At 38.9% G+C, this 10,653-nt stretch overlaps 1 long non-coding RNA gene across 1 annotated transcript in view; it reads left to right on the top strand.

Annotated features, from left to right (window-relative positions):
- The first annotated feature begins 347 nt into the window (after positions 1 to 347).
- LOC132010166 (uncharacterized) overlaps positions 348 to 10,653 on the top strand; it is a 152,913-nt gene continuing 142,607 nt past the window's right edge. Inside the window, exon 1 of the long non-coding RNA XR_009402186.1 lies at positions 348 to 428. This is a non-coding gene — a long non-coding RNA (uncharacterized LOC132010166). The remainder of the gene's footprint in view (positions 429 to 10,653) is intronic.

Here is a 10,653-nt window from a genome sequence, read left to right as displayed (position 1 = left end):
TTTCTGGAAGGCTTGCTCCTTTCCCCTCCAGAAAGTTTTCTTGTGGAAGGCATTTTCCTGCTCTGGAAGGTTCTGCAACTTTCACTGCACATCAGTAAGCACAACTGGATAAACGTAGGATGAGCGTGTGTCACTTGGCATACTAGGCCGTTATGGAACCTGTTCTGCAAGGGCACCACACTACTGGGTTTGCAGAATCAGGGTATGATTGGTCTATTGTGCTGTTCAGTGTTCCATGTATAAAGACACCATGTACTTTTTTTTTTTTTTTTTTTTTTTTTTTTTGGGTAAGGCTTGGAATATTTTTGTCTTATTTCATTTGACATTTATTGCGTGTCCATTTGCCAGGTCCGGAGGTATATGCTGGTGATGCAAAGTTGAGTAAGATGTGGGCCTTGCCCTCGGAACATTCAGACTGCAGCTTGGAGGTAATTAGAGTGCTGTTTGGGAAATGTTGTGCCACGGAACTCGAACTCGTTTTTATTGCCTGGAAACTACCTCTTCCATTGCCTCGGGTTTTGGAAGTCTCCTGTAGCTCCCAGCCCTGCTCAGTTGTCAATTCTCTGAGCGGAGCTCCAGGTGAAGCAGACCAGCACTGCCCTCCACCCTCCCGTGTAGCCTCTCGTGCTCTTAACCCGCAGTTATGACTTCGTGCTTTATTTTTCTCCTAGTCCTCACCAATATCTGAAATTATCCTGTCCATGTATTTGTAATCTAAACTCTGAGGGCAGAAACTGTCTGTCTTGTACACATCTGAATCCTCAGTGTTTATAAATGTGTTCTGAATAAAATCAGAAATCACACAGAGGTACTGCTACCCTGTTGGAGAAATTAGAGTCTTGCTAAACCGGGAGCTGCTGAGCTGCATTTGTAAACACTAGACAGGAAAAGAAGAGTCTAGGAGGGTGTGCAGGTAGAACAGACAGCCTGCTCTGGCTTCCCAGGAGCTGCAGGGGGGTGGGGGTGGTCCGGCATTGCAGGAGCTGAAGTCTGCTGTGCTAGTGAAGGGTGAGCCTGGCTGAGCCTCCACGAGGCCTGTCATCGAGGCGTGAGGTCTGATGCAGGGACTGAAAGAGACTCCATTTATATTTCGGGAGAATCAAAAGTGATTTCTCCAGCTGGGGTCTGCAAGACCTAGCTTCTTGGGTTTCTCTACCACGTGAATCTAAAATTGCTGCTCTGCGAGCCAGGGGGGTGGGTGGGGGCAGGGTCCAAGGGGTGGGGTTGGAACAAGGCTAGGGGAGGCTTTTATCTTCCTTGAGAAACCAAGAACTCCACCATGTGTAGTGCTTCCTCTGCCTTGTTTCTTGTGGATTGTTACGACCTTCCTCACTGTTCTCCCAGCCCGCAGTGCGGGCCCAGGGTGAGCTCATCTGCACCTCGCTAGGGTCTGACAGCGCTTTGCCTTCCGGTACTTGGTAAAGCTGTATAAGTAAATGCCGTGTTTAGAGTTCAGTTTTGCTTCTGCCTGGGGTGGACATCTGCGGCTGGGTTCTTCCAGGTTCCGGGGCCCTTGATTGGCTTTTGTTTGTTGTAACAGTTGTCCTTTTACTGGGTCTGTGCAAACTGACTCATCTTCAAAGTGAAGTCTTAAAAAAAAAAGTTGGATAGCATGTTGGGTAGCATTTTATTTACTTTAGAAAAACTCTCCCAGCTTTCCTGTCACTGGCACAGGGCCCCGGAGGTAGTGCTGTGTTCCAAAGCAGGCAGTGCTGTTGTGGCATCGTGGGGCTGACACGAACCACATACTTGGTCTGTGGCCTGCTTGCATGCTCCATTGCCGTGACGAATGAATGGTAAACCATCGCGCTCCTCTCAGCCTTAGCTTCCTCTGCTATAAGACGGGAGGCCCTGAAGCTGTTTTACATATAGGGTTGGTGTGAACGTTAAAAGGAGATGATGAATGAAGGCTTTGCGCTCTGCCACGTGATAAGCATCCATTCATGGCAGCTTCCAGATCTGACTTCGCTCCATGAAAATTAGGAAAGTAAAACATCACCGGTAGTGGTGGGCCAAGTGAAAAAACTTCATCTTGTGGGGATTCAAACTTGGGAATTTCTTGCAGAATTCCCTGAGGAGTTTTATTAGATGGGGCTCAACGCTATCTCGACTGCTGGGTGGCTTCAACCTATTGGTGAAATCGGAGCCGGCAAAGTGTCATTGTTGATGAGAAGAGTCATTGCCCATAGAGAGTGTAATTCTCTCTGAATCCTAAGGATTGAATGTGAGCTACTGCCTCCCATTTGTAATTCTGTATTTTACGTGGGCATCAATAGCAAAACAAGCATTTTGCTTAAGACTGCAGAAGTCACAGAGTTTGTTTAATGATTACTACAGCTTGCTTGGTAATTATGATTGCATGGGCAATCCTGCGCAACCCAGGGAATTTTTGGAAAGTAGTGACAGTAATTTACGGCCATGTGGTTTTGTCTGGATGCTTAAGTACTTGGTCTGTGGCCTGCTTGCATGCTCCATTGCCTGCCTGATGGACCCATTCCCCACCTGCACTGTGTTTCCCCTTCTCAACGGAACATTGTGGAATGAATACTGAGACTGTGGGACAGACAAAGCAAAGAGAGTATGTGTTAGGAAAGGGAGATTGGATCTGTAAAAAATTCCTCTCCACTGTAATTTTAGCTTTTCAATCAATGAAAGTCACTGTTTTCCTTTTTTTTTTTTTTAAGATCATAGAATATAAAGTTAGTGCAAATTACCCACCTTGGTGAATATCTGAAGTTTTAAAAGGACATGGAAAATTCCTGTGGACTTCAAGTAAACTTCTTTGAATACTGCCTTTTCACGGTGTATTTCTAAATAATTGAAAACTAATTTAAGTAAATTGTGATGGCTTATGGTTACTTCTAAGTATGTTTCATTCATAATGACAAGCTCCTTCAAAAAGTAAAAGCACCACGTTTAAGTCAAACTCCGATTTTTGGAGAAAAACAGGAATGATAAAGTGAAGAGAAAACAGTAATTGAGAATCTAGTTTCTGTCTATTGCTTTTGAAAATTTGCCACGTCCTGAAAGGAAATTCTTATGTGTGCTCCAGTGTCCAAAAGGAAAATGAAGATGTTGGCTAAATTCTTCAATAAGCCAGTCCCAAAGAATTTCCTTTGAAGTTGTTTTATATGCTTTTCTACTAAAAAACTTTAAGATAAGTTATAACACTGCTTTGTGCTTTGAAAATAAATTCAGCACATTAATTGTATTTATGAGAGAAAGTAGTAAATGTCCCAGAATGAATACACAGCCGTAATTTACGTGGAGAGAACCGCTCCTGCCCATAAACTTCTCCTACTTGCCTCTTCTGGTTTATGACATCAGCCAGCCTCACAAATGAACTGCTTTGTGCTCCATCAGGTCCCTGCTCTATGCAGATTTCTACTGAATGCTTATCAAATAGGATTATTACTTATTACATATTTTCTTTGCTAATTTTCCAGGAGATTAAATATCATCTCCATATTATAGGGAGGATCTTGGTTTATCTGAGCTGCATATCCATTTGGACTGAGAAATACTTGAGCCCCGCTGACAGCGTATGGGGTAGATGTCAGGCTTCTCCTTGCATCAGGAATTGGGAGGTCTTGCTTAAAAAAACCCACTCCCATAGGGAAGAGAAGTGCGTGCATGGGCTTGGTCTAATATGTAGCTAGGTCTTTGCTGTCAGATGAAAGGGATGACTCTAGAGCATTCTAGTGTGTAACGCTGGTCCTGCGGTCATGGATACACACTTGAGTTCTAGGGGTTAAATGGGATGTGAGTAAAATAAAACAAAACCAAACTATCTTTATATGCTAGCATCTCTGCAACATGTTGAGAGCAAAAGGCAGCTTAGCTTCTCTTTGGGCTCGGGAAGATAGACATAGCAGGAAAGGTGGAGAGAGGCAATGGCACTTTGGGAAGGGATGCTCCTGGCTGGGGTGCACGGAAGCTCCAGGTGACCCAGGTGAGGGGGAGAGGACGCCAGGACCACAGTGGTGGCATCCGTACTGGAAGGAGATCTAGGTCCTGGTCCCATTAAAGTAGTTCTCTAATAACTTGGAAAGAAATGACAAAGGAAGCCTAAAACCTGTAAGAAGCCGTCGAGGAGAAACTACAGAGATTTTAGAGTCTTCAATACACTTATTATGAAAACGAATAAAATGTGCTAACCTCAAGAAGTTACTACAGCAAAATAAACTCAAGGGAAGTAGAAATTACTAAATATAAAGCCAAAAAGATAGAAAATTTTCAAACAGATGTTAAAAACCAGAACCTTGTCCTTTGAAAATAATTATTAAAAGATATCCTTTTGACAAGTTTCATAGAACATTAGAGAACATAAGCAATGAAAAATAACCACAGAAATTAAAGCAATTAAAATATAAAAGAATTCCATGAAAAGCTTTATAGAAGCAATGTGAAAACCTAGATTAAATAAGGTTTTTAGCTCCTTTAACTCAGAGCCAAAACATTAGGATAGACCAGTGCTTTTGAAAAACTTGTAATAGTGATTGAAATCTGATCTTATTATTGGCACTAGTGCAAATTAATTTTCCTGGAAAGTTCTAGCAGCCTACAAAGACCATATGATTTCCATATTAGATACAATTTTTAGAAATGAACAAAGTAGGAGCCTTCCAGACTCAATGAATGAGCTGAGAGTTACCGTGATTCTAAAACCTGATGAGAATAATATAGAAAGGATGCTATAGATATTTTATATTTTTAGTAATTGTAATTGGCAACTAATTACCCAGTTTGCAAGAAGCTATGAAAGGCTAAGTTTACCTGCTATATTTAAAATATTTAATTTTCTGAAACTTGTATGTGTTGTTTTCCAAAATATACCTGATTTGCCATCAGGGTTTTACTCAGGAACAGGGTCAAGTAGAGGGAGGGGCCATCTGAGAGCAAGCAAGGGTAGAGCTCAAGTTGCCACATGTATTTCATGATACTACAGAAAGACTGATGTTAAAAACCAGAACCTTGTGCTTTGAAAATTTATTAATTATTCTGGGAGCCACAAACCCCAAAGTAAAGGGGTTCAAAAATTCAAGAGAATCAACTGGTTAATTCTTGGATCTCATTTTTAAAATTTTAGTAAATCTGACAATCAATTTACAAAATCATTTTATGCACCAGTAAATGATACTGTTAAAAACAGCAAAATAACAAACTAAAAATCTAAATGCCAAGAAATAAATCTTATAAAATATAAAGACATTATGAAAAAATGAACTTTTACTGAGAGACTGAAAAGAAAATCTGAATTTAATGAGGAAATCATAGAAAAATTAAAATAGCATTATAGAATTTTGAAAGAATAGAGAGTCTGCCCCATCCTAACAAGAAAAAAAAAATATACAAAATCCTCACTTTTCTTGAACCCATGAAGAAATTCAAGAATGAGACTCAAATGAGGTTTCAGGGCAACTAACCTACCAGAAATTTAAGAAGAGAAATACCTGGTCAAGGAGTCAGATACCAGTACTATTTCACTTATAGAAAAGAAGGAAAACAGGTTCCACATTAAAGAAAAAGAATAGTGTTTTCAGCAGTTGATGCTGGAACTATTGGATCTCCGTATACAAAAAGTGAATTTTGATTCATGGTGTGGACTGCGTTGTGTCACAGCTCTCAACCCCAAATGCAGATGTTGAAGTCCTAACCCCCAGAACTTCAGGATTCGGCTGTACCTGGAGTCTGGGCCTTAAGAGAGATGATTCTGTTACAATGAAGCTGTTAGGGTAGGCTCTAATCCAGTCTGATTAGGGTGCTTATAAAAAGAAATTAGGATACAGAGAGAACCCAGGGAGGTCTGCTCATAGAGGAAAGGCTGTCCTTGATGGTCTTGGAAGAAACAAAACCTGCTGATGTCTTGATGTTGATCTTCCAGCCTCCAGAACCATGAGAATAAATTTCTGTTGTTTCAGCCACCCAGTCTATGGTATTTTGTTATGGCAGTCCTAGCATACCATTCATAACTCAAAATAGATCATAGACTTAAATATAAAACCTGACCTATAAAACTTCTAGAGTAAAATATAAGAGAACCTTTATGACCCTGGGTTAGGCAAAGATATCTTAGATAAAAAGAGTTTTTAGTAACATAACTCTAAAAAAAGAACAAATTGATCATCTGGACTTCATCAAAATTAAGACTCTCTGGTCACTTAAAACTAGTGTTTATAGAGTACAAAGACAAGCCACAGACTGAGAGAAAATACACATCTCTGATACAGAGCTTATATCTAGATGATATAAATAACTTCCAAAACACAATAATAAGTCAACCTCCTAAAAAATGGGCACAGGGTTTGAACAGTTACTTCACCCAAGAGAATAGAAGAATGGTGAACTCATGAAAAGATGCTTAATGTCATTAGTCAGAGGGGAAATGCAAATTTAAGTCCACTATGTTCTATCACCACACACTTACTAGAATGGCTTAAGTAACAAAACAAATAAAAACCCCATTAATGCCAAGTGTTGAGGAGGATGCAGAGAAACTGAAACTTTGCTACACTGCTGGTGAGAAGGCAAATGGGGTACTGCCCCTTTGGAAAAGAGTTCAGGAATTTCGTTTATAGTTACACATAGTTTACCATATAATTTAACATTTCTACTCCTAGGAATTTACCTAGGACAAATAAAAACTTATGTTGATGCAAACATCTTGTAGTGAATATTCCTAATGTTTTTGTTATCATCCAGACTGAAGGCTACCCAATAGCCTTTTACCTTTCACCTGATAAAGGGTAAAGTAAGATGTGGTACATCCATACGATAGAGTACCATGTGGCAGGCCAAAGGGACCATGGACTGACACCTACAACTACCTAAGGTGATTCTCTATATTACACTAAATGGAAGTCTGTAGACTCAAAAGTCTACAGAACATAAAATTCCATTTATATGACTTTATGCAAGAGGTAAAACTATAGAAACAGAAAAAACATCAGTAGGTGCCAGAGTCTGGGTACTGGGCCAAGGGTTGACAAAAGGAACATGAGGGAATGTCTCTATGAAACTGGTCCATATCTTGATTGTAGTGGTTGTATCATGACTTCATGCTCTTGTCAAAACGTGTGCACTAAAAATAAAATGAACTTTATTGCCTGTAAATAATACCTTAATCAGCCTGGATTTAAAAGATAGGATTTGAAGAAAGAATAGGATAATAATCAGATTAATTTAGGGAGGGAAGGTCTTCCTAAGCAAGACACAAAGACTGCAGATTTGGATATGTAAGATTTAGACTTCTGCATGACAAAATGCACTAAATATTAAGTTAAAAAAAAAAACTTGTGTTATAATGGAAAAATATTTACAACATATTCAACAGATAATGGGTTGTTATCTAGAATAGCTAAACTGTTTCCACAAATCAGTAAGAAAAACACAAGTTGCACAGTTGAAAAATGTCTCCAAATGGGAAGTTCAGTTCATTGAAGTATGATAATGCAATGAAAATGGGCTAACTTATTTATCATTAATCAGGAAAAAAACCAGGGGCACCTGAATGGCTCAGTGGGTTAAAGCCTCTGCCTTCCACTCAGGTCATGATCCCAGGGTCCTGGGACCGAACTCCACATCGGGCTCTCTGCTCAGCAGGGAGCCTGCTTCCCTCTCTCTCTGCCTGCCTCCGCCTACCTGTGATCTCTGTCTGTCAGATAAATAAAATCTTAAAAATAAAAACAAACAAAAAGAAAAAAAACAGGAAAAAACAAATTAACAAATGCCTTGGCTTTCATGCATTAGCTTGACCCAAGCTATTGACATTGTAGGGCAAGCCGGCACTCTTACACACTGGTCCGAGTGTTAAAGTGGGGTAATCTAATGGAAAGGCAATCTATAATATCTAGTAAAAGTTTAGAGAAGCATGTCATTGACCCAGCAAATCCATTACTAAAATTCTACTTTAAAGATGCATTTTTAAAAGCTTACACCTTACCTTTAACAATACAAATTTGGAAACGGTGCACATAACTGTCCATGGAAGTGTTAAGTAACATATACCTGTATTTATGCAGCCAATTCAAAGACCAGGTAAAAGCTGTGTGTATTTATAGGGAAATGTTTGTAAGTCATATTGTCATGGGAAAAAATAAGTTACAATTTAATACATAGACTTTAATCTGATTTACATAAAAACTTAAAAAAGGAGTTGAGTGTGCTTATGTATGCATTATATAAATAAAATGAGGCTATTTGAACTTATTAGTGGTTACCCCCATCTGTGAGGATCCAGTGAATGTCCTATATGTTTCTATGTTTGAATTATTACATTTAGAAAATACTTATAAATTACGCCATTTGAAAAAAGAAACCAAATAGGAAAAATAAATTGTATAATCTATAGTGTATCATGCAGCTAATACCTGTGTTTTGAAACACTTTGTTTAAAAGATGCATAGTTGTTCAAATATTTTGATCTGGTGCTGTTTGAGTTGTGATCACTTAGAACATCACAAGTTACTGCTAACAATATCTGCATGTCATTGTTTGCAACCTTGCGTGGGAAAAAGTTTGTCTTTATAGAAATTATTTCTTCTCTTGAAAGTCCCCTTCTCTTGGGACTTTTCACAAGGCAATGCAGACATTCACATTGGGATATGTGATAAATATAATATTATGTAGCTAGCTCCTGATAATGCCTCTATGACTACAGGGAAAATTCAGAGCCAGGTTTGAGCTTGTGGGTTTCCTTTTTCCATCAGAGTGAAACAGAGAAGGGAATATGACATTCTCGTACATAATAACTCTTTACAATATAGACAGCCCGTCACGTAGGATTTGAAGCACTTTGCATGTCAGTGTTTTTCTTCTTTAGTGCCAGTCACTGCGCAGTTCAGGCTTCCATCTGATGGGAAGATTTCACTATTAATCTCAACCACCTCCTTACTCTGCTCAGAAATGTTCTGCTGTCAATCAGTCATCACGTCTCCTTATTTTCTTGAAGGATGGTGTTATTAAACAACTTGCCTTAGGCCACAGAAGATATCAGTTGTAAAGCCAAGACAGAAATACCAATTCCTAGTTTAGTACTTGTATCAACAAGTCTTGCTACCTTAAAGGAACCTTTTTTCTTTGCAGATTTAAGTTCAGATTTGCTACTGTGAAAGTAGTATACAGTTTGCAATTCTAGAGAAGGTTCTTACCTGCCTGCTTTGTCAGGACTGTTGGCATTTAAGAGGTGCTTTCTATCCAAAGAGTCAAAAGAACTGGGTATTGACTTCTGAATATTGAATTCAGTGGTGGGAGCTATCTCAAGCCCATTCTCCTGTTGCACGCACGGGGAAGGGTTGTGTGACTGTACCCGATTACAGTTATGTGTAGTCAGGTGATTTGCTTTAGACTTTACCACATGAGGAAAGTGATGTGTGTCGCTCCAGAGGTTGGCTTTGAGAGTGTGTGTTCCTTGCTACATCTTTCCCCCATTAGAGTGATAGGTGCTGTTCCAGATAATGGCTACTCTATCAGCCTAGGTCTTAAAGAGAAGACAGCACAAGGCAGAGCCCATGTGTGATAAGATGTGATGCAGGTGAACAAAAGACTCCACACTCTGTGTTGTAAGCCCTTAGGGCTGTTTATAACTGCAGCATATGCTACCCCCTTGTGACTAATGACATTTTCCTAGTAACATAATTTTTCCTTAATCCAAACTCTTAAAAATTTTTAATGGCATTGTAAGCTTAAAAAAACAAAACAAAACACAGTATATCATTGCCCTTAATAATTATTGGCTTGCATATTGGTGTGATAGAATGATGGTGGGTTTTGTTTTTGTTAGCATTTGTGTATTTTTATTTTGACAATTTAGTTAAACTAAAAAATGTTAACCCATGTTTCTAAAATATGTTTTTACAAACTCTAACTTAAAGTAACATTTTTCATTTCAGCTTCCTGGTTATATTTAAGAGTTATAATGAAGACTTCTCATATCAAGAAATAAAATGAATCTTTATTGTATTGGCATATATTTCTCTTAAAGGTTAAAGTTGTGACCTTTTATTTTTTATGCACTTCTAGGGAACGCTGACTGGGAATTACTGCAGGCATCTTTTTTTATTATTCCTTACCTGAGAATTCTAATGGTCCCATGATATCCTGTTTGCTACTGCTAATGGTAATAGTGATCATTCATTGAAGGTCTATGTTCCAAGCTTAATGTTTGGCTCTTGATACAGTGTTTCAGTGAATCCTCATGGTAACTATGCAGGATAGATGACAAAGCAACACTCAGAGAGGTTAAATAATTATAGTGAATCAGAGGTGTTAGGAAAAAACTCAGAGCTAAAAAACTGAAAAGGAATATTGAGAAAAGTGAGAAGCCAGGAGAATGGTGTCCTGGAATCCAACTGAAGGAAATTGTTTTAGGAAGAAGTGTTTACCTGTGCAAAATGTTGCTGATAGCTTAAATAAGATAAGGGCTAAACATTGACCATGAAATTTGGCAACATAGGTGTCATTGTGACCTTGACCAGAGAAGACTTGGGGTGATGGTAGGACAATCTGGTTGGCCTGGGTTAAGAGAGATTGGAGGGAGAAGAAATAGATTGCAAATACAGACAATTCTTTCAGGGAGTTTTGCTATAATCAGAAATCCGAAATAGGATAATAGCTAGAGAGAAAAGCAATGCAGAAGATTTTGTTCTGTTTTGT

This window comes from Mustela nigripes, chromosome 2 (assembly GCF_022355385.1).
Source record: "Mustela nigripes isolate SB6536 chromosome 2, MUSNIG.SB6536, whole genome shotgun sequence".
Classification (NCBI taxonomy): Eukaryota; Metazoa; Chordata; class Mammalia; order Carnivora; family Mustelidae; genus Mustela; species Mustela nigripes.
This window is presented reverse-complemented; position numbering and strand designations above follow the sequence as displayed.